At 42.1% G+C, this 25,440-nt stretch overlaps 1 non-coding gene across 1 annotated transcript; it reads right to left on the reverse strand.

Moving 5' to 3' along the window:
- Window positions 1-2,952: 2,952 nt before the first annotated feature.
- On the reverse strand, window positions 2,953-3,027 carry Trnas-uga (transfer RNA serine (anticodon UGA)). Its single transcript has one exon. It is a non-coding gene; the product is annotated as a tRNA-Ser (tRNA).
- Between the last annotated feature and the right edge of the window lie 22,413 nt (window positions 3,028-25,440).

A 25,440-nucleotide genomic window follows, 5' to 3' on the forward strand; every position in this document is an offset into this window, starting at 1 on the left:
AACCTAATAATTTGAGGTATACCATGCACAATAACGTGAAATTTCAAACTTTTATTGTTGCTTGTATAAGAACACAGGTCAAGCAATGTGTGTATCGACAAATATTTCTGGCTTATTTCACAAAAGGTTTGATTTGCCGAGTCTTTCGAAATGTCTGCACATGGGGCTATTTCAACACGTACACGATTAGCTGTTTCCACTCATTCAAATTACTATTTTAATTGATGTTTTGTTGCGAAATTCTAGAGAATACGTTTTCTTGGTTTCTTTTCAGATGATCCGTACATACAAAATGAAAAAGCAAGTGCTTCATGGTCTGAGGAAGATATGAATAAGCAGTAAAAACTGTTATAGGCAGCTCCTCTGTATAAAGTGCCAGCAGTGTGCTATATGGTTTCTCGATGTGCATGTGGGTGGAAAAGGACGAGAAAGGTTTATTTGTGGTAAATGCTTCTGATTTTGACACAGAAATACACTGTGGCACCGGCCGTTGTAGCCGAGTGGTTCTAGGCGCTTCAGTCCGGCACCGCGCTGCTGCTACGGTCGCAGGTTCGAATCCTGCCTCGGGCATGGATGTGTGTGATGTCCTTAAGTTAGTTAGTTTTAAGTAGTTCTAAGTTTATGGGACTGATTACCTTAGATGTTAAGTCCCATAGTGCTTAGAGCCATTTGAACCATACACTGCGGCATAATAGCCTCTTGGTTGGGTGGAGTAGCCCCACCATTTTTATACAATGTGATTTCTGCCTTCTTCAGATGTTTGTTTAATATTTTGTTCCTGTAAAGGAAATTTAACCTTTTATATACTGGAATGTATTCACAATTAACATACCATAATTCTATCATAGTGACAGATTCCTTAAAAATTTTCATGTCATATTACATATGGTTTACAGCTGAAATGAGCGGAATAGCCCCGCTGTATCCTAATACATTCTATGTTTACTTTAAGGCCCCTCCCTCCCCCACAATGAACACTAAAGTCGCTACTTTTCTTTACTGTACCTAAACTAACGAGAAAATCAATGGGAGATCCACTCTGCTCATGGTGAAATGCTTGCTACAGAGATCAGTCACAGAAAGGCGCTTTTAGCTGCAGCGTCAAGTGCTTCATTACTCCTTCCCATTGCGCATCGCCCTAAAACCCACATTCTTACTTTCACACGACAACAGCGATGGTTCGGAACCGGAAGTTCAAAGAATCACGAAGTCTCTCCTCGAGAAGTGTAATAAATATAATGCACATTCGAGAACAGACAATTATTACGTATAAAGTAGAGCTGGTCAGCTGATGTGGTTAACTGGCGAATAAGTCGGACATTAAGGCAAGTACACTCTCTCGGTGGTCTGTCATAGAAGGTGAGGAAATACGGACTACAATAGAAGATGGCCTACCCACGTTGGAACAGTGTACCCTATTTCACATGACATGAGAAGTAGGTCGCTAAATTGTATATGGATTTTCGAAATTTTGTGCTTTATCTTACGTTATCATATTTGTAATCGTAAAAATAAAGATTTTTTCCGGATATGTGACAGTTATTGAAAGAATTAAAGACGAATTATCTGTAGCTTGTGTTGTCGGTCCGATGGCATAGCTGGAAGAACACTTAACCTCCACAATCATTTAAACGGTGCGCATAGTTTATTACATAAAAATTCAAATGGCTCTGAGCACTATGGGACTTAACATCTGAGGTCATCAGTTCCCTAGAACTTAGAACTACTTAAACCTAACTAACCTGGGGACATCACACACATCCATGCCCGAGGCAGGATTCGAACCTGCGACCGTAGCAGTCGCGCGGTTTCAGACTGAAGCGCCTAGAACCGCTCGGCCACACCGACAGGCTAGTTTATTACACATATATGCATTAATATGTGCGTATTTCAGCTATGTAACAATCTCGTATAAGCAGGAACAAATTATGTAGTAAAATGAATTTAACATAAAGTTTTCCTGGTGAGCTTGTGGTTAGTCGAATTACACTCTGAATGTTATAAGTCATTCAGCCATAACATGTTTAATCGAGATAGGAGGCACGAACTTCATTGTGCGTTGCTCTTCTGAAAGGTACCGGTGTGGATTAAGTACAGTAGAATCGAACGGTCTACAGGTGCACTACCCGTACATAGTCTCCAAAAGGTAGTACACGCGTGAACTGTTTCATCTACAGAATATGCTAGGAGTTACTAAAGGATCACAGCTTTTGTGTAGACAGCCGTATTGTGACTTATGTCAGAGTTCGTTTAACTTATGCATTTAACAAAATTTTTTGCGTTCAAGCAAAATTAATTTCTAAATGATTCTTAGGTCTGTAGTGTTTTTCATTAAAACTGAATTAGTTGACAAAGTATTAACTGTTTAGTAATAAATAAACAGAATCAGAATCCAGTTAAAACTTTTATTGTGCAACCAAAAACCGCTAGCTTCATTAGAAAAAAAAGGAATTAACAATTACAACTCGGAGTCAGTAAGGTCACGCTGACAATCGATGTATATGATGAGGGCATGCTGACTAGTCATCAAGGTGAAAGTAGATTATCAGCATGTTTCAGGTAGAAAAATGTCTATGAACTGAAGTAGATGCCTCACCCACTATGTAGGATTCCAGAAAGCGATGCTACACCGAGACCACAGAGGCATATACGCTGATGATCGAAAATAGTACGACCTTAGCCAAAAGCGAGATTGACTACCGCCTGATAGGGTTGACAGCAGGTGATAGGGTAACGAAAGTATGCGGGATGTTTCCGTAAAAGCGTACAAAAATGTAACAGGACATAGAGAACACTCCTCTCAACAATTTGAAGCAGGGGACCTAGGGTCGGAGAATCCAGCTTAAGGAGATGCGGAAGTAAACTTGTCTATCGCTTTGTCTAGCATTAGGGTTTTGCAGTTTATTTACAACTAACATCCGTACAAGAAACTTCCTGGCAGATTAAAACTGTGTGCCCGACCGAGACTCGAACTCGGGACCTTTGCCTTTCACGGGCAAGTGCTCTACCAACTGAGCTACCGAAGCACGACTCACGCCCGGTACTCACAGCTTTACTTCTGCCAGTACCTCGTCTCCTACCTTCCAAACTTTACAGAAGCTCTCCTGCGAACCTTGCAGAACTAGCACTCCTGATAGAAAGGATATTGCGGAGACATGGCTTAGCCCCAGCCTGGGGGAGGTTTCCAGAGTGAGGTTTTCACTCTGCAGCGGAGTGTGCGCTGATATGAAACTTCCTGGCATATTAAAACTGTGTGCCCGACCGAGACTCGAACTCGGGACGTTTGCCTTTCGCGGGCAAGTGCTCTACCATCTGAGCTACCGCAGCACGACTCACGCCCGGTACTCACAGCTTTACTTCTGCCAGTACCTCGTCTCCTACCTTCCAAACTTTACAGAAGCTCTCCTGCTCGCAGCCAGAAGTACTGCTGGCAGAAATAAAGCTGTGAGTACCGGGCGTGAGTCGTGCTTAGGTGGCTCAGTTGGTAGAGCACTTGCCCGTGAAAGGCAAAGATCCCGAGTTCGAGCCTTGGTTGGGCACACAGCCTCAATCTGCCAGGAAGTCTCATATCAGCGCACACTCCGCTGCAGAGTGAAAATCTCATTCTGGGAACATCCGTACAAGCTTACATGCACTGTGCTGGTTCTTTACTTGTGAATCATATATTTCCTGCAAGGAAAGGAGGAGGCCGAGCCTAATTACTAGGAAGTAATGATGCAGGTTTTGTTTACTTTACTTGGCCATAAAAAGATGGCTCTGTTATATTTGCGTTGTCCCGTGACAGAACGTGCTATGAATCAACGACAGACCCATTCATTACTCAGTGTTATTCAGAGACGTACAGTACAATATAACACGATGCAGCAACACAGGTACAGTTTCGCAGCACTCACTGACCTGCACTTGTGTATGAGGATGTACGTTGCAATGCTCTCGCTGCTGAAAGGCTGTAAAGGGAACGATTTCCTAACAGGCATCATCTGTCACGACTAGTGTTTATTACTGTCGATCGACGAATCAGGGAGACGTGCTGAGTCTCCACGAACAATAATTACACCCGTATTACCCACAACGAGTCAATGCAATGCTTGTGACTGACTTTGCACGAAGGGTCGCGTTGTGTCAGCGGTTGCTCCAGATCGTGCTGTTTATGGACGAGGCCTCATTTGATCGTGATGGTATTTCTGATACCGGGAATAGCCATGTGTCCAATGAGGAAAACCCTCACGCTGTAGTAGTCAGTCAGCCATCATGTACGTTTTGCTGTGAATATCTGGACCGGCATTGTGGACGACGTTCTCATTGGGCCATATATTCTGCCTGGCCGTCTGAATGACCACCTGTACTTGAGGTTCGTGCAACGAGCTCTACCTGAGTTGTTGGAGAACGTATCCTTGGCTCTTCGTGAGAGGATGTGGATACAACATGTCGGTGCACCGCCTCACTTCAGTGTGGATGTCCGCAACCATCTCAGTGTTGTACTTCCTGGTCGCTGGATTGGAAGGGAGTGCCTTCGAGATCACCTGACCTGAATCTCCTTGATTATTTCCTATGGGGATATTTAAAGACAATTGTGTATGAGACCCCTGTCGATACGGAGATGAAATTAGTTGCCAGAATTGTAGCTGCCTGTAATCATCATCATCATCATCTTGGACAGTTTCCAGCCACTGGCTGGGTCTGTCGGGAACACAAGCCTCTCCATCGTGTTCTGTCTTTCCACCATTCCCCCTCTTCCACCTTCGTCCAGTTCTCTCCTCTTCTCGTCACACATTCCTTCACTCCCTTCACCCATCTATCTCTTGGTCTTCCCCTGGGCCTCTTCCCCTCCAGTTGCAGATCAAACATCCTCTTTGCAATTCTTCCCTCATCCATTCTCTTCATGTGTCCATACCACTGCAGTCTTGATTTTTCTATCCTGTCCTGTACTGGTTCCTCCTTCAGTCTTTCCCTCACATACACATTTCGCAATCTGTCTCGTCTTGTTACACTCAACCTGCTCCTCTGGAACTTCATTTCACTATCTTGTATTCTAACGGGGCTCTGGTGAAGCTGCGATAGGCCTAGCAAGCCAGTCGTGGATAAATCAACTGCTTTCAAAAAGGGAACATGCCTCGGAGCTGCCTGTAATATGATTCGAAAAACATCAGACATATTTGTCAGGCGATGTTATGCTTGCATTGGTGTTCATGGCCATCAGTTTCAGCATATTTTGTAAGATACAGTGCAAATGGTACATCCATTGTGTCACTGATGGTATTTGCAAAGAACTGTATGAAATGTAAACAAAACAAGTACGCATTAATGTGACTTTATTTCTGTTATCTCCTTAAGCCGGCTCCTACGACCCCAGAATATTATCAAGTAGGTCAGAAGTCACGGGCTAGTAGACATCCTTGGATATCAGAATAGATTTTGAATCTAATTGCTGAAAAGAGAAAATATAAAAATGCAGCAGGTGAAAAGGAATACAAACGCCTCAAAAATGAGATCGACAGAAAGTGCAAAATGGCTAAGCAGGGTTGGCTAGAGGACAAATGTAAGGATGTGGAGGCATATATCACTAAGATTAAGAAGGATACTGCCTACATAAAAATTAAAGAGACCTTTGGAGAAAAGAGAACCACTTCCATGAATATCAAGAGCTCAGATGGAAAACCAGTTCTAAGGGAATTCAGAAAGGTGAAAGGAGTGCTAGGGGGTCTATACAACGGCGATGAACTTGAAGGCAATATTATGGAAATGGAAGAGGATGTAGATGAAGATGAAATGGGAGATAAGATACTTCGTGAAGAGTTTGAGAGAGCACTGAAAGGCCTAAGTCAAACCAAGGCCCTGGGAGTAGACAGCATTCCATTAGAACTACTGATAGCCTCGGGAGAGCCAGTAATGACAAGACTCTACCATCTAATGAGCAAGATATATGAGCAATGCGAAATACTGACTTCAAGAAGAATATAATAATTCCAAACCCAAAGAAAGCAGCAGTTGAAAGGTGTGAAAATTACCGAACTATCAGTTTAATAAGTCACAGCTGCAAAATACGAGGGCTATCCACAAAGTACATTACGTTTTGGAATTAAAAATAAATAAACTATTGGATTTTTTATTATATACAGATGAAAGCCACACTTAAATACTATTTTTCTACATAGTTGCCATTTAAATTAAGGCACTTATCGTAGCGATGGACGAGTTTGGAAATTCCTTCGTCGTAAAATTCGGCCGCCTGCGCCTTCAACCACGTAATAACTGTCTTTTGGGACAGAAAAGGTGTGATTTTTGTGGATTTCCTGGAAAGAGGCACCACAATAAACTCTCAAAGGCATTGCCAAACTCTTCACAACCTGAGAAGAGCAATACAAAACAAGCGCACGGGAAAGTTGGGCTCAAAGATCTTGCTGATTCACGACAACGCCCGGGCCCACACGGCAAATGCCACTCGTGAAGTTCTCGAATCTTTTACGTGGGAGTTGTTTCCTCATCCGCCGTACAGTCCCGACCTGACACCGAGCGACTTCCACTTATTCCCAGCAATGAAGAAGTGGTTGGCTATGCAGCGTTTTGATGACGACGCACAGCTTCAAGAAGACGTAGCCACGTGGTTGAAGGCGCAGGCGGCCGAATTTCACGACGAAGAAATTTCCATGCTCATCCATCGCTACGAGAAGTGCCTTAATTTAAATGGCAACTATGTAGAAAAGTAGTATTTAAGTGTGGCTTTCATCTGTATATAATAAAAAAAATTTCCAATACTTTATTTATTTTTAATTCCAAAACATAATGTACTTTGTGGATAGCCCTCGTACTAACACGAATTCTTTACAGACGAATGGAGAAACTGGTAGAAGCCGACCTCGGGAAGATCAGTTCGGATTCCGTAGAAATGTGGAACACGTGAGGCAGTACTGACCCTACGACGTAGCGTTCCAAACAATTGGAAAAGGGCACAGGTCATCCCCGTTTGCAAGAAGGGACGTCGAAAAGATGTGCAGAACTATAGACCTACATCCATAATGTCTATCAGTTGTAGAATTTTGGAACACGTATTATGTTCGAGTATAATGACTTTTCTGGAGACTAGAAATCTACTCTGTAGGAATCAGCATGGGTTTCGAAAAAGACTATCGTGTGAAACCCAACTCGCGCTATTTGTCCACGAGACTCCGAGGGTTCCCAGGTAGATGCCGTGTTTCTTGACTTCCGCAAGGCGTTCGATACAGTTCCCCACAGTCGTTTAATGGACAAAGTAAGAGCATATGGACTATCAGACCAATTGTGTGATTGGATTAAAGAGTTCCTAGGTAACAGAACGCATCATGTCATTCTCAGTGGAGGGAAGTCTTCCTAAGTAAGAGTGACTTCAGGTGTGCCGCAGGGGAGTGCTTAGGGCCGTTGCTATTCACAATATACATAAATGACCTTGTGGATGACATCGGAAGTTCACTGAGGCTTTTTGCGGATGATGCTGTGGTATATCGAGAGGTTGTAACAATGGGAAATTGTACTAAAATGCAGGAGGATCTGGAACGAATTGACGCGTGGTGCAGGGAATGGCAATTGAATCTGAATGTAGACAAGTGTAATGTGCTACAAACACACAGAAAGAAAGATCCTTTATCATTTAGCTACAATATGGCAGGTCAGCAACTGGAAGCAGTTAATTCCATAAATTATCTGGAAGTGGGCATTAGGAGTGATTTAAAATGGAATGACCATATAAATTAATGGTCAGTAATGCTGGTGCCAGACTGTGATTCATTGGAAGAATTCTAAGGAAGTGCAGCCAGAAAACAAAGGAAGTAGGTTACAGTACACTTGTTCGACCACTGCTTGAGTACTGCTCACCGGTGTGAGATCCGTACCATATAGGTTTAATAGAAGAGATAGAGAAGATCCAACAGAGAGAAGCGCGCTTTGTTACAGGATCATTTAGTAATCACGAAAGCGTTACGGGGATGATAGATAAACCCCATTGGAAGACTCTGCAAGAGAGACGCTCAGTAGCTCCGTATAGGCTTTTGTTGAATTTTCGAGAACATACCTTCACCGAGGAGTCAAGCAGTATATTGCTCCCTCCTACGTATATCTCGTGAAGGGACCATGAGGATAAAATCAGAGAGATTAGAGCCCACAGAGAGGCATAGCGACAATCTTTCTTTCCACGAACAATACGAGACTGGAATAGAAAGGAGAACCGATAGAGGTACTAAAGGTACCCTCTGCCACACACCGTCAGGTGGCTTGCGGAGTATGGATGTAGATGTAGATATGTAACTAACAAAGGTGTTGTATCCTCTCCTGAGTCAAGCTGATCCACAGCTGTCGTACTTCGTCCTCAATATTCTGGACACTGACACCAGGACGGTGTTGGCTTCCTAGCTGATCCCACAGGTGTTTTGGGATAGATATGTGGAATAATGGTGTCAGTGGGAACACCTCAACATCATGCAGACACTTCATTAAGGTACGTACCATTTCAGGATGGGCATTGTCCTCTTGAAAAATGTGACCACGATATCATTGCGTCAGAGGTAACATAGGAGGGTGCATGATGTCCGTATCATACAGATGTACCGTCAGAGTTCCCTTCTTCCCTACTAGCCTTGACTTGAAACTATACCCCATGGCTCCCCACAACATGACATCACGTGTAACAGCGCTGTGCCTCCCCAAAACATTGGGAGAATGGAACCTGTCCCCAGGTCGCCGACATACTCGCCGATGATGGGCATCCCGGTCTGCGGAGAACCGCGATTCGTTGGTGAACGCAATGCACTGCCATTTATCAGCGGCCTATGCTTGCCAGTAAAGGTAAAACTCCAAACGCAGGCATTAGTGTTGTGGCGTTAACGGCAGCCTAGGCATGGGATGGGAATATCATAGTACAGTTGCTGGTAGTCGCCGAATGATGGCGTGCGATGACACAGGGAGTTCATTACCAATTCTCGGACAGAAAATGGAGATGTGAAGAGGTTATGATGTACCTGGTTCACAAAAGGGCAATCTAACCTTGCGGTGGCCAGACGTGGTCGATCGAAATTTGATGACAGGCATGCTTGCCCACACGTTCCCACACAGTCTAGCACCGGGCCCCTGCCACTGTCACTACCACTATCACAGCCGATTTGCCTATAAATATGAATATTATGGATTATACGCTTGTCTTGGCAGCCAAAGATATTTTTTTCTTTAATTTTCAACTTCTCATGACACGTTTCGGGGTAACATTGATACACAGTATCTTGCCAGTTATGATCGTACACCTACCTAATATTGTGTAGCCCCTCTCCCCCCCCCCCCTCCCCACCCCCCCCCCCCCCCCAGCACGCAGAAATGCTGCAACATGACGTGGATGGACTCGACTAATGTCTGAAGTAGTGTTGGAGCTAACTGATACAGTGAGTCCTCTCAGGCTGTCCATAAATCCGCAAGAGTACGAGGGGGTGGAGATCTCTTCTGAACAGCACAGCAAGTTGCAGTGCATCCCAAACATGCTCAACAATGTCCATGTCTGGGGAGTTGTGTGCCCAGCGGAACTGTTTAAACTCAGAAGAGAGTTCCTGGAGCCACTCTGTAGAAATTGTGGACATGTGGGGGTGTCGCATTGCCCTGATGGAATTGCCCAAGTCTGTCGAAATGCACAATGGTTATGAATGGATGCAGCTGATCAGACAGGATGCTTACGTACGTGTCATGTGTCAGAGTCGTATCTAGAAGTATGAGAGTCCCATATCACTCCAACTGCACACGCCCCATTCCATTACAGAATTTCCATCAGCTTGAATAGTCCCATGGATTCGTGGGGTTGTCTCCATACCCGGTCACGTCCACCCACTCGATACAATTTGAAACGAGACTCGTCCGACCAGGCACCATACCAGTATTTCCAGTCATCAGTGGTCCAATGTAGGTGTTGACAGGCCCAGGCGAGGCGTATAGCTTTGCATTGTGCAGTCATCAAAGATACACGAGTGGGCCTTCGGATCTGAAAGCTCACATCGACAACGTTTCGTTGAATGATTCATACGCTGACACATGTTGATGGCTCAGCATTGAAATCTGCAGCAATTTGCGGAAGGGTTGCACTTCTGTCACGTTGAACGATTCTCTTCTGTCGTCGTTGGTCCCGTTGTTGCAGGGTCTTTTTCCGGCCGCAGCGATGTCGGAGATTTGATGTTTTTTCGGATTTTTGATATTCATGGTACACTCGTTAAATGGTGGTACAGGAAAATCCCCACTTCATTGCTACCTCGGAGATGCTGTGTCCCATCGCTCGTGCGCCGACTATAACACCACATTCAAACTCACTTAAATCTTAATAACCACCCATTGTAGCAGCAGTAACCGATCTAACAATTTCGCGAGACATTTGTTGTCTTATATAATCGTGCCGACCACAGCACCGTATTCTGCCCGTTTATATATCTCTGTATTTGCATACGTATACATACACCAGTTTCCTTGGGCCTTCAGTGTAAGTGACAAGATAAGGTGTGTCGATGTCAAAGGCATGAAGATTGGGTAGCCCGAAACGGGTGTTGGGAAGTTAAAAATAAAGAAACCTTCTGGGGACCAAGACAAATATACAAACCTTAGTGCCAACAATGGTGGCCAGTACCGTCAGAGACTTCCTGTCTAAGATTATGAATCTGGATGCGATCACAATGGTACCCCTTTCAGATACTGTCAGATGCTGATTACGCTGTCTCACGTGATTACATAGCATATCCGTGTCTTACACAGTGTTGTCTCAACGTTTGACGCTGTCCCCGCTCCTTACACACCCTAACCGCCCGGTAAGAACAATAAAATGAACAACACTAATGTCCGCTGGTGGCGCTTCTACCTTTCACAGACAGCTACAACTCCTATCGTTTAGATCCCGCCACACCAAGTTACATTGACATCTGACCAAATCGTCTGCGTGGTTCACTTTTTGTTTAGGCAGCGTAATTTAACAGATTGCCTTTTTGTGTCACTGAAGGTCGCGCGTCTTTTGAGCTTGGTCACAGACTATGTTTCATTTACTGTGGCCAACCATATTTTAGTTACTGTTGAGTCGTATGAGGAGAGTCGATATGTAGATCTGAGAGTAAGGATTCGAGTAGTGGGGGCTGGAGGAGCGGTTATCCAAACAATTTTATTTATTTTATGGAATTATTTCAGTATTTACATTTTGCTCTCCACTGTGAAAAGTTGGAATCCCAGTATGCAAGCTAATTGGCTTCAAACTTTTCAAGCAGCTCCTCTTTTCATATTTAGCGCTCAGTCTTTACCTCCCGATGCACTTCACAGAGCTTTTGTTGCCGCAGGTGCGGTCGGGAAAGAACTCCTTCTCCTCAACGTGGAATAATTAGCCAACACAAAAGCCGTTAGCACGACGGGCGGGCGCTTCAAGAACTTGAAGCTGTTGAGGTACCAAGCTTTCCTCGCCGTTCAGAGTCACTGACCGTGACTCTACCACTACGCAGTTTATTGAAGCTTATTCGCTGGCACGAGGAAAGAACTCTGTGTTTAATGTGTGAAAAAGTCATTTTATAGTTAAATACAACGTGTATTCTTTTTCAAGTAATGCAGACAGCCGTTTAAGGTTTGATCGTAATTCCAAGTTTCTTTCACACGCTCTTCCTAAAAGCTGTTACCCATTTCCCATTCCATAAGTGATTACAGGTTTAGTGGTATTCGTGGCCTATTTAATTGGGATTTATTGCCAAATAGTTGATCACAAAATCGATACGACGACCAATCGGCTGTATCAACATACGTACTTATTGTTAGAAGAGGAGAGCATTCCAGGTAACACAAGCTAAGGATACTGGCCAAAAATTGTGTCCAAGAGGCGAACACATCTCACGATGACGTCCATTTTTTTTACTTAAATTATTAATGTAACTATCACCAGTAGGGACGTAGAGCTGTAGAGGGAGGAATAGGTAGTAACTTAACGTAAAATTAGATTAGATTTACTTTCATTCCTAAATTGAGGAGAACTCCGTGTCACAGGAAGTGAAAATATTGTCCTAGCAAGGAAACAAGCATCTTTTGGAAGATTCCGGGTCCACACCTATACTCTGCAAGACACTTTACCTCCTGGATAGAGGGTGCCCGATTCGTGGACAGGAGACAAGTTCCATAGCCGCATGTGGTGTCTGATGTAATCGAACCTTGCCGCAGTCCAACAGTCTGTAGATCGTGGTCTAGTGCCTAGCGTTGCTTTCTCTGGATGACAGGGAATTTTCTCCACCCGGGGACTGGATATTTGAGTTGTTCTGACCATTTCATTATCATTCGGAAAAGAGGTGAGACTGGACTGTGTAAAGATTGAGATTCTTCCAGTCCATATGTGGCATAACAGCAATCCCGTGCTTAGCAGTGTTGGTTAAAAACAGTCTGGGTTGCAATTTTACTTTTTTATTTTTCAACGACGCGTTTCGCCTTATTTAGGCATCTTCAGGTTATGTTTTCTAGATGGACGCATGCTTACTACCTGAGCCCCATCTTGCTGTTATTCGCTCCTGTGAAGGGGAACGCATTATGCAGATCTTGGTGCCTCTCGCGTCCATCTAGAAAAGATAACCTGAAGATGCCTAAATAAGTCGAAACGCGTCGTTGAAAAATAAAAAAAAACTAAAACTAAAATTGCAACCAAGACTGTTTTTAATCAATAAAGATTGAGAATTTGTATGTGCGCTGATAACCACGCAGTTGAGAGTCCCACATACCAAATATTATCACCATCATCATCACGCAACCCAACAGAGACCTATTCCCATACTTGTAGTGTCCAACGAGCATGTTTGCACATTCGACGACTGCCGGTCAGACGTACCCGTAGATAATGTACCCTAGAAAAATATGGAAACTCGTTCAAATAGCTTCAATTACCCAATAAGGAAGTGCAAAAATGTAAAATCAGTATTATAAAATAATGACAAAGAAGAAAAAAATCCTGAGATCACCTTGACCACTGTAGCACTGGTATTATGTAACCAAGTTGCAACTCTTCATCACAACGAAATTTTATGAAGAGTTACGTTAGTGTTTATTTGCATAAGAAACGAAGTGAAATACAGTTTTTAAAAAATTATATAAAAAATTATGAGAAGAATATAAATCAGTGTTACGCAGTACTGGCAACAACTGTACTCCCATGTGTTGCCGCTATTGTGATTACTTTCAGAATCTGTTACCAATACACAATTGGAGCCAATTTGTACACCACGTCTTGCGTTACACTCAGTCAACTGTGCTTCTTTTATTATGAGCATGACAGGAAATATCTTTTTCCAAATGCTATTTTATTAGGATTAACTGTATATTGAGTTTTTGTAGATGCTGTTTTATGTAACTATCCGTTAGGTGACACGATACTTTATCCAAAAACTCTCTTTTGAAAAAAAGAATACAGTATATTGTTTCCTGCAGAATAAACAGAATGACATCAACAGTTGATGTAACGAGCACGAGTCACAAATTGGGAAAAAAGTTTTTGGATGCACATATTAATGAGAACGTGAAGTGGAATAAACGTATTACGGAGATTCTCAAACAATCGGGTTCAACAAGTTTTCCTTTTCATATAAATGCTAATTTTTGAAACAAAAAATGCGACCATATTAACATGTGTTGCATATTTCCACTCAATGTCTTACGGAATAATTTTCTGGGGTAACCCATAACTCAGAAAGAAAGTATCGACCACCCAAAAGCGGATTACTATCACTGTTTCTAGCGTGTTATTTAAATCACTAGAAACAGTGATAGTAATCCGCCAAGCTTGTATTTTCACCTGAAACTTCAACATTATAAAGCGGTGAAAACTGAAACTTTGTTGGATACATAACATGAAATATCGAAAGTAGGTACTATGAACAACGTCGAAGAACTGGAAATTTATATTCATACAAGGAAATATCAACACTTAATTCTAAACGAATACACAGATTTTAAACGTAAATACTATGTAGAAAACTATATTAACGTAACAGAACACGAAAAGTTATAGTCAAGAGGTAAACAAAACTTACACGGAGCATAGATAAAATATAAAGGAAAATAAGAACAACGATACGTAACAGCATCTCTGGTAAGCTATATACACTTTCTAAACATATCGCACTATAACAAAGAACTGTAAAAACTGAACTGCCAAAATATGTGGCAAATACGTATTTTTACGTTTCGATAACTACAAGAACTATTGTACCTATCAAGACATGACAGAAAACTTCCAACTAGACATGAGAACCAGCGCAAATGTAAACGTAAAATAGCTACAATGTATGAACACACAATCTTACTAACGTTATTTCGCAGGTCATTTGGTAATGGCAATAAACCGAAACAGGCCAGTCGTGTGAAATGTAAAAAACATATTACCTTATTGCAGCTGGTTTGGAGCATTAATCTCCATAAATGAGTGACTCCATCTGGATACAGAGTACCTGGAGAAACTTATGGACTCTATTTGCGTGGAACTGAGGCCATTTTCAAGGCTACGTGGCACAGTGTGTGGGTCGCTGTGTTTTTATGCTCTGTGCTTATGTTCTCACTTTTTTGAACTGAAACTAGAGATAGCAACGTGAATATTAGATACTGCAGCACCTGGTAATCGAATTTCAGATAGCCGTTATCATTTATGAAACAGAGCTGTGTATGTTTGCTCTTTTCTTTTCAGCTTCGGACTACATGCACGTAATAATCCCGAAACAAGCCCTGAATAAAATTTCGTCTTCTGTACAAAGACCTACGGAAACAGATAATAACGCTACCTGACTGCACCGTTTTTAACCCTGCAAATACCAACGCAGTTTTCGTAATGCTCACTGCCAATGGGGGAGGAGGGGGGGAGCAGGTACTTAATGTCCAGCCTCAAAAAAAAATCTGAAAAAGCTAAATTTGTTAATTGTTGTTGACTTATGTGGAGAACATACTTTTAAAGAGGGTGTCATGTGTTAGTAGGCTCCACAACATTAAAATATCTGCTTCAACATTCTTAGAAACATCAACACATTTTCGGTAATGTATACTACCAAGGTGGGAGGGTACTACGTGGACTCCCTAAAAAATAAATAACTAAATAAAAAATGCAAATTTCCTTAATTGTTGATGACTTTTACTCACAATATATTTATTAAACGTTCATTGGGGAAAGTGACATACGCTACTGAGCGTTACATCTTCAGGTTAAGTGTAACTGAAAAATTTGAAACACTTAGTGATCAGGAAGAAGAATACGTCAGAATAAATATTTTCAACATAGAATGTAACTGAGTAGATTACAATATTTTCAAAACGTGGGCACAAACTACCCCTCCCCACCCTCCCTTGGTATTGTTTAGAATAAAGAAATAGAATAAGGGAAAGAACAAAAGCAGCTTACTTTGCACTAAGTAACAATAATGGGCATAAGCAGACACTTGACTGACTTCCACGAATACAAAAGCATTGATAACCACATGAACTGACTTCAATGAACAATAATAGGCAAGATCCTCGCAATGGGCATCCTTGGCCTAGTCTGTTGGTACAATCCTTCCGTTTAAAAATCTGAAATTCAAAGACACAAAACAATCACGTCGCATATAAAGTGATGAACTGCCAGCGCCATCTGCGACTCCAATTGATGACTTACCTTGTAGCCTGCAAAAACATGCAAAAAATTGGACGAAGCGTACTACCCAATGCAGTGTTGAAATGTATATGCCGACTGCAGTAATAGGACAGGAAAACTGGTCCCTTCACTGAGAGCAGGAAGTCCTCAATATTACATCACCGACTGCAAAGTGCGACTCAAAGACACAAGAACTTTAAAGTAGTGCAAAAGGATCAAGAATAAACCTTAGCCTATTTGAACAAGAAAACATGAAACTGAATTTATAGCGTATGTATGGCCACCATGAATCACGCAACATGTGAAACATGTGGTTCTGTGAAACACTACAATTGAAATGCACAAACAAAAAGAATTAATATGCATCAAGAAGCATTTAAATAATCTTAGTAAACCGGCATGTGATAAATTCAAATGCCCTAATATTCGGATGGACTAACGTAAACCGATTCTGTACCACGCTTGGAAAGCTACCCATCTCACCAAACACTGAACGTATTGTGCTTGAAAAAATTCTGAAAACGCTCTAAATACCACTACCCCGAATCTTGCAGTACGAACCAGCTGGTAGGCACACATTCATGTCACGAAATGTAAGAGTGAACAACACACTGTGTATTCAGTTCTACAAAAATCTTAATCAACCATAACAGCGTCATACCACACCAGCCCATTGCGAACGCAAGCGTCCATCTACAATCTAAACCAGAAAGCGCCAAATAGTCAACTGCGACCTATAGTAGCTCGGGAGGACAGTTTCGTTTAGATCATGGTAACGCTCAGGTTTGTTAATCTGGATTCTTCCACTGAGTTTAGACCATTCTCAGAGCGACTATATGTTTCTATCGCGTAATTGCCATTGTGAGCCAAGACTACTACATTGTCAGCCTCAAAGGCCCTGTAGATTTTCGGTAGATCTCTGTAATGCACTCAGATTGGCTAACTTGGATTGCTCCGCTGAGCTCATGCACTGCTCGCCTCATAACTGATTGTATACGAGTAAGGTTGTGCACGTTAGTTCTTTCGAGCGTACATCGGAAATTTGATAATGTGGACAGTCTGATTTAAACTTCGTTCTAATGATGGTACATTCAAGGAAAAAAGCCAAAAGCTTATCATTTTCATTCTGTATGGGAAACCGATTACTTCTTTATCCAGGTAAAACACAAACGTATATGTTTACTTTCCTATGCATGTATTATCAATTGGAGAGAAAGAGAACGTTGATCGTCACTTCAAACCCGTTCACTTAGGGACTGAAAAGGATTTCCCACTGGATTCTGCTGCAAGGAAAGAGGAGGTAAGGCAGCTGAAACGCAAACTTAATGCTCAACAATTAACTTTTTAGAAACCTTTAGGTAAGAATAAAGCAGCACATGAGGCGCCATTCCGAGTTTCAAAAATTATTGCACAAAAAAAGAAACCAGACGAAGACGGTGAATTAATCATAACTGTGTTTGTGGAACCTACACATTCACTATTCGATAGTTTGAAAAATAAGTTTTGATTAACGTTCATTTCATAAGAGGTACGTCCACAATGTAAGTTCCGTTTGGTTATATAAAACAAACGTGGACAGATACAGAAAAAATATTTATTGTACAAAAATATACAACTGTTAAGCTACTTTTTTACATAGCTTCCGAAATTTTGTAGGCACTTGTCATAGCGTGGCACAAGTTTTTGTATACCTTCTTCATAGAAGTTTGCCGCCTGTATATTCAACAATGTGGCAACATGTTCTTTCAGCTCGTCATGATCGTTGAAGTATGGACCACCACGGACAGATTTTAGTTGTAAGAAAAGATGAAAGACGCTAGGAGCGAGGTCCGGGCTGTACGGAGCGTGATCAAACGCGTCCCAGTGAAATTCCTGTAAGAGCTGTTTGGTCACATTCGCCGTGTTAGGTCGGGCGTTATCGTAGAAAAAAACCAACACCTTTTGGCAGTAATCCTGGGCGACTGTTCTGTATTGCACGGCGCAATTTCTTAATGGTCTCGCAGTAACCACGTGCATTGATTGTTTGGTCTCGAGGTAAGAAATCAATCAGCAAAATGCCTTTTCTGTCCCAAAACACGCTGCACATGACTTTTCTAGGTGTCAAGATTTGCTTGGGTTTAACCTTCGTTGGGGATGAAGTGTGCCTCCATTCCACTGATTGCCATTTTGTTTCAGGGGTGTCGTACGATACCCAAGTTTCATCCCCCGTGACTATCCGAGAAAGAAAACCATCGCCTTCTTCATCATAGCGTCTCAAAAATGGAAGTGCACTGCCCATCCCTTGTTTTTTGTGTTGTTCAGTAAGAATTTTGGGTACCCAACGTGAGCAAAGTTTTCGAAATTTCAGTTTTTCAGTAACAATTTCATGAATTAGTGATCGTGAGATTTACAGAACTTCCATAGCAAGGGCACTAAGTGTAAACTTACGGTTGTGCTTAATCTTCTCTTCAATAGTGCGAACCAGTTCATCAGTAACCACAGACGGGCGTCCATTCGTTCTTCATCGTACACTTGATCACGTCCTTCATCGAACAGTCTGACCCATCTTCTAACCATTGAATCACTCATAGCATTTTGTCCGTAAACCTCGCAGATTTACCGATGAATTTCCTTTGGTTTAACTTTCTTTACATTTAGAAAACGAATCACAGATCTGATTTCACACGCGGTGGCATTTTCAATTATGACTGACATTATAAAGAAGCACTACAAAGCACACGTCGGCAGCAGCGCTTTGAAAATAGCGTACATGTCTTCTCCTTGAGTCAGAGTAACTGCCGGGCATGCTCGGAACTCCGATTGTAGCGCTGCCGCAGATAGAAACAGAAACGGAACTTACTTTGTGGACGATCCTCGTATTTACTAGAAATGTGACGTCACAGGACATAAATAAAATATTTTTTATAAAAGTTCTTATTTCTGTCCTGATTTCTTTTGTTAGCTAATAGTAGGATTTAAAAAAGGTGCAGTTGCTCAGAAGCTTCATAAGTTTGTCGACCGCATTCTAGGCTCTTCTTGGTGCATTCAAACTAAACGTTCCCAGAGAACGACACGACGCCGCCGCTTCTCATTGGGCGTCGTAACCCTCCCGCCGAAGTGTGTCCTCATAAGCTGTTATTTATTGTGTCAAAGGGAATGATGCTTTCAGACATGGATTTCTTGGTACAGAATATATTTTTGCAGAGAGTAGGCGACTTAGAATACGCGAAAGTAAATCAGTACTGAATGTTGTAGTTATGGTAGACATCTTTCAACTGTAATCAATACGGTTGCTAGATGTTCAATAGGTATTTCATGCAAAACGGACTTTCTGTCAGTTTCTGCGGACTGTTACATCCTAAGAAACGTCTCGAGCGTGTAACGGTATTGCCAGGGCCACTTACAAACAAGTGAACGTTTTACGGTGTACCCCGACCCTCTTGGCAACAAAAAAAAAGCTCATTTAGCGTTACGAACGCCCCCTGCCATTTTAAGTGCTGCAACTCAGCGCAATAGCCCCACTTTTGTCCCATCCTCAGAAAAAGTAGCAAATTACTCGATACAATACTTCGTATAGCAAAGCAGAGCTCGCTGCACTGTTGCTAGCTTTCAACTGCGAAGCGCAAACGGCTACTGGCATTGTCGAAGGTAACGTGACTGAAAACAGTACTAATCCACAGAGCTTCTGCGGCGTTACCATAGAGACGTACATCAAATCGCGTTACGTGATTGGTTGTGGTAGATGTGCGAAGCAGCCGGGCTAACAAGCCCCGTTCAACAGTCAGGAGTCGTATTTCGTCGTACGGACTGTATTTAGACGACTTCGTCTCGTCGTAAGACGACCGAACGATGTCGGACATCGTCTGAATGGAACTAGACGAGTTGCAGCCAGACATGCCGTAGCCAACAAACCAGGTAACATCCTCTACAGCGGCGCGCATTTCTCTCCAGCCCTTTCAGTGATAGTCCACTTGCTCTCTGCTTAGAACCAGGTACACCCTGAGTGAGTTCATGTTACTTCGAATTCTAGGGTGTTCCTTTTCGTAACCCTACCATGAGATGGCACATCAACTTCATTGTGTTTATAACCCTTTCAGTCAATTTTTTTCATTTCTCGTATGAAAATTTTGTAATTTTGTATCCAAGCATAACTAATTTTTACAATGCAGGAACCAAAATTGACTATCCAAAGCTAAGTTATGGATCGCCCACTACAGAGGACACTGTGACTTAAAAGTATAATTTTATTGTGTTCTTTTAATTTAAAACAACTGTGACAACTGTTTCCAAAAATAATTAAACATTTAAATGATACACTTGTAAAATAGTTATAAAAATGTTTAGAAAAAGCTTTACAAAAGTGAAATGTTGGCGGTGGCGTTGTATTTTCATGTGAAGTTTATTTTATATGAAATGGTAGAAAGCAGTTACGCCCACTTGCTATAGGAAGATGGAGTTTGCGTTTGATAAACAGAATGGGCATTTTAGCTTTCTTCCCAGGTTTTTCGCATCTAGATGCCGACTTCTGCTGATCAGAGCATGGTAAATGGTCGACACAGTCACATCTCTTATCCTCTACCAGATTCAGTTCCTCTCTACGCTTTTCAGCCATATATACTGAGTAGCTTCGTTTGAAGGTCTGCTTCTCCTCTTTACATTCCGTTTTCGTGCCATAATCCAATACTCTGCAATGTACTTGTTCCACAGATGCATCTTCTGCAAGGCTTGAGGTACAAATAAATTCTTCCAAAATGTGATTGTTAGAAAGTATATCAAAATGAGGCCGACAGTCGTGATTATCTTCATTTAAATCTTCCTTCCACTGTATGAGTAGTTCATCATTGTTGTAAGACACTTAAGAAAAATTGTTATCATCTTCGAGTGCTTCGGCATCGGATATATCACAGTTTTCCGGAATTTCTAAAAGCTCTGTAATGCTGAGTTTTTCTTCATAATTCTTGATCATTGTTCAAATAATTTCAAGAAATTGCTAACAACACATTGTTGTAAAAATTAGAATAAATACTTAGATCCAGTACACAATAATAACATAGATAGCCGTAGGAAACCAGAGATTTAGACACTTTGTCCAATGGTTGTAGACGATTTTTTGAAACTCTGCCATGACAACAGTAATTCCTCTAACTTATAACTAGTTTTGAAAATATGGAAACCTTTTTCAATAGGAAAAATTTTAGAAATTGGTTTAACATTTAGGAAAACTGTATATAATTGTGAAGGCAAGTAGTCACACTGAGCCACAATCTTTGCACTAGCGACCATTGTGCATGTCTTGGAATTTCAGACATTGGTTAACAGATGGTACTGAAATCTAGAGTCTTAGAAGAGAATGTCCACTATAAAGTACGTTATTCCCAGGGTCTTACAAAGCCTTTAGAACTCGTATGTCATCTGGAAATAAAATTGTCCATTAAAGTGAACAAATACACTGAAAAGGTTAAAGAGGTTTCTCACAATTACAATTGTCTGGATATTAGATGTTTGATACCTGCGTGTACGGGGTTTCGTAATTAATAGCGTAAACTTACACAGGGATAGTATACGATGACAGAAGCAAAAACTTTCCAGTAAACATGGACTGCAAGCGATTCATTCGCTAGTTGATTACGAATGTGTGGTTATGAGCTTCAGCTGACTTCAGTGTGAAATATTCTGCTAGTTAGGGCAGTTGTATTCGAAATAAAATTTTTTGGTTAAGTTCCTATTTAATTTTGTTCAGTCGGAGGCTCGTGCTCTTGTGGTTAGCGTTGCTGACTCTTGGTCTCGAAACCTTGGGTTCGATTCCCGCCTGAGTCAGGGATTTTCTCCGCTCGGGCTGCGTGTGATGTTCAAAACACCATTTCATCATCACCGACGCCCAAGTCGTCGAAGTGGCGTCGAAAAAAGGGACTTGCACCAGACGGCCGAATTCACCAGAAAGGGATTCCCTCCCAATTATGCCACACGCACATTTTACTTTTTGTGCTCAAATTTCACCCAAGGTCTAACTTACGAAAAAATGCGACACTATTTCAGTATGTTACGTGTTTAAGGTAACTGTACACTCTTGTCTGTTAAAGGAGGTGTTCCACGTCTAGTTCTTGCTTTTTGATGTAATACTGCACTCGCCATTGCAGCGAGTTACAAATTCTTTGACACACACATCGTCTCGTAAAGCTTGACAATACTTTAAAATTCAATGCTCCAGTTCTTGAATGACGTCTGACGTGCACTGTGCTCCAAGATGGATAGTTCGAACAGAGGATGCACTTTCATCTCTTAAGATCACCTGACCTCAATGATCCATACGTTTCTCACTGTGTTCGTCTCACAAATGAAGTGTCTAGAGCTCTTGTTGATACAGCTGAAGAACTGGAGCAGAGAAATGTTCGTCTTGCCACCATTATGAGGTGATACGTGGGTGCTTGAAAGAATTCATATCTCACTTCAGAGACTGGTGCAGTATTGCTTCCAAAAGGGAGGACGACGCATGGAACGCTTTCTTTGGCAGGTGCATGTTTACAGTGAACTGTAACAAAGTTTCGAAGTTTTTCAGGGATATTTTATGAGTATTTCCGGATTAGAGAGCCGTGGGCTCCAATAGCCTTACCCTCATCCGTCTTCTCATCTATATTCCACTGAAAATACCTGTCCAACAGTGCAAATGTTGATGGTTCTGCGTATATGGGTTCATCGAATCCATTGTAAGAGCAGAGCAGTGATGCTGTGCCGAATTGTTAGCGTAGCGACGGTAGCCACACCTCCATCTACATACACTGTATGGTACGTGGTTGAGTGTACCTTTACCACTACTAGTCATTTTCTTTTCTGTTCCTCTCTCTAACAGAACGAGGGAAAAACCACGGTCTACGTGACTCCTTTCGAGCCCTAATTTCTAGTACCTTATATTCGTGGTCCTTAGGCGAAATGTATGTTGGCGACAGCAGAATCCTTCTGCAATCAGCTTCAAATACCGCTTCTCTAAATTTTCTCAGTAGTGTTTCTCGAAAAGAACGTCTCCGTCGTTTTCCACTTTCCTCGAAGCATCTTCGTAAAACTTGCGACTTGTTCGAACCTACCCGTAATAAATCTAGAAGCCACTCTCTGAATTGCTCCGATATCCTCCTTTAATCCGACCTGGTGCGCATCCCAAACACTCAAACGATACTCCAGAATCTTTTCCACCACAGTACTCACATGCCTGTTTCATTCCATATCGCTTCGCAATGTTACTCACAAATGTTTAAAGGAAGTGATTGTTTCAATAAAGACAATAGTAACGCTGTATCCGAACATTACGAGTTTGTTCTTCGTGTTCATCCCCATTAACTTACTTTTTCTACGTTTAGAGCCAGCTCTCATTTACCACACCAGCTGGAAATTTTCTTTAAATCTTCTTATGCCCTCTTACAGCCACTCAACTTCGACACCTTCTCGTACACCACAGCATCAACAGCAAACAGCAGCAGATTCCTGCCCATCCCGTCTGTCAGATCATTTATACATGGTGGTCCATTGTTAGTGACCGGGCCAAATATCTCACGAAATAAGCATCAAACGAAGAAACTACAAAGAACGAAACTTGTCTAGCTTGAAGGAGGAAAACAGATGGCGCTATGGTTGTCCCGCTAGATGGCGCTGCCATAGGTCAAACGCATATCAACTCCGTTTTTTTTTTTTTTAATAGGAACCCCCATTTTTATTACATATTCGTGTAGTACGTAAAGAAATATGAATGCTTTAGTTGGACCACTTTTTTCGCTTTGTGATAGATGGCACTGTAATAGTCACAAACATATAGCTCACAATTTTAGACGAACAGTTGGTAACAGGTAGGTTTTTTAAATTTAAATACAGAACGTAGATACGTTTGAATATTTTATTTTGGTTGTTCCAATGTGATACATCTACCTTTCTGAACTTATCATTTGTGAGAACGCATGCTGTTACAGCGTGATTACCTGTAAATACCACATTAGTGCAATAAATGCTCAAAATGATGTCCGTCAACCTCAATGCATTTGGCAATACGTGTAACGACATTCCTCTCAACAGCGAATAGTTCGCTTTCCGTAATGTTCGCACATGCATTGACAATGCGCTGACGCATGTCGTCAGGCGTTGTCGGTGGATCACGATAGCAAATATCCTTCAACTTTCCCCACAGAAAGAAATCCGGGGACGTCAGATCCGGTGAACGTGCGGGCCATGGTATGGTGCTTCGACGAGCAACCCACCTGTCATGAAATATGCTATTAAATACCGCTTCTACCGCACTCGAGCTATCTGCCGGACATCCATCATGCTGGAAGTACATCGCCATTCTGTCATGCAGTGAAACATCTTGCAGTAACATCGGTAGAAAATTAAGTAGGAAATCAACATACATTGCACCATCTAGATTGCCGTCGGTAAAATGGAGGGCAATTACCCTTCATCCCATAATGCCGCAACATACATTAACCCGCCAAGGTCGATGATGTTCCACTTGTAGCAGCCATAGTGGATTTTCCGTTGCCCAATAGTGCATATTATGCCGGTTTACGTTACCACTGTTGGTGAATGACGCTTCGTCGCTAAATAGAACGCGTGAAAAAAATCTGTCATCGTCCCGTAATTTCTCTTGTGCCCGGTGGCAGAACTGTACACGACGTTCAAAGTCGTCGCCATGCAACGCACTTCCTTGGGGCGCTACTGACGGTACCCTTGTTTCTGAAGAACTCTCGCCGCCGAGGACAACAGACTAGGGTCTGTTACTGAAGAAGTCTTCCTGCTACTCACATGCCTGGTACCAATTACAGGTGTTCTTATCTTCGCTAACAGACTGCAGTGAGGCACCGTATCAAATGCTTTTCGGAAATGTAGTAATATGGAATCTGCATTTTGCCTTACATTCATGGGTCGCAGAAATATCATGTGGGGAAGGCGCACGAGAGATTTTTTTTTTAAACCAGGCTCATTCGTGAACATAAGCTTCTAGGTCCCAAGGTGATTTATTATTTTCGGACTGAGAATATGGTTCAAAAAATGGCTCTGAGCACTATGGGACTTAACTTCTGAGGTCATCAGTCCCCTAGAACTTAGAACTACTTAAACCTAACTAACCTAAGGACATCACACACATCCATGCCCGAGGCAGGATTCGAACCTGCGACCGGAGCGGTCACGCGGTTCCAGACTGAAGCGCCTAGACCGCACGGCCACACCGGCCGGCTCTGAGAATACGCTCGAGAATTCTGCAGCAAACCGATGTTAAGGATATTGGACTGCAATTTTGCAGATCCATTCTTCTAACCTTTCTATATACAGTGGTCGCCTGCGTTTTTTCTAATCGCTTGGAACATTGGCCTGAGTGAGAGATCCGCGATTAATGTAAGCTAAGTCAAACTAAGTAAGTGGCCAATGTTTTAATATTTGAAAAACAGCATTGGGAGTCCATCCGGACCTAGTAACTTGTTTGTTTTCAATTCTTTGGTTGTTTCTTCACTCCAGAGATGCTTATTACTATGTCGTCCGCACGGGAGTCTGTTCGATGCTAAGATAGCGGTATGTTTGTACGATCCTCCTGCGTGAACCATTTCTTAAACGCAAAATTTAAAACTTCGGCTTTCGTTTCGCTGTCTTCAGCTGCCACCCGGGATGGTCAATGACCACTGGCTGGAACCCCTAGACTCGCTTAGAGATTTTAAATATTATCAGAATTTTGTCGGGTACCCGGCCAGATATGTTGTTAAGCTGTGACGGTGGCAGTGGTTGCATGCTTCGCCCATAGAGCTTTCTGCATCTGCACTAATCACTAATAACCTCTGCCTGTCGTCATTTGGGTATTGTTCTTTGAACCGAGA

The sequence above is a fragment of the Schistocerca serialis genome, chromosome 7 (genome assembly GCF_023864345.2).
Source record: "Schistocerca serialis cubense isolate TAMUIC-IGC-003099 chromosome 7, iqSchSeri2.2, whole genome shotgun sequence".
NCBI lineage: Eukaryota > Metazoa > Arthropoda > Insecta > Orthoptera > Acrididae > Schistocerca > Schistocerca serialis.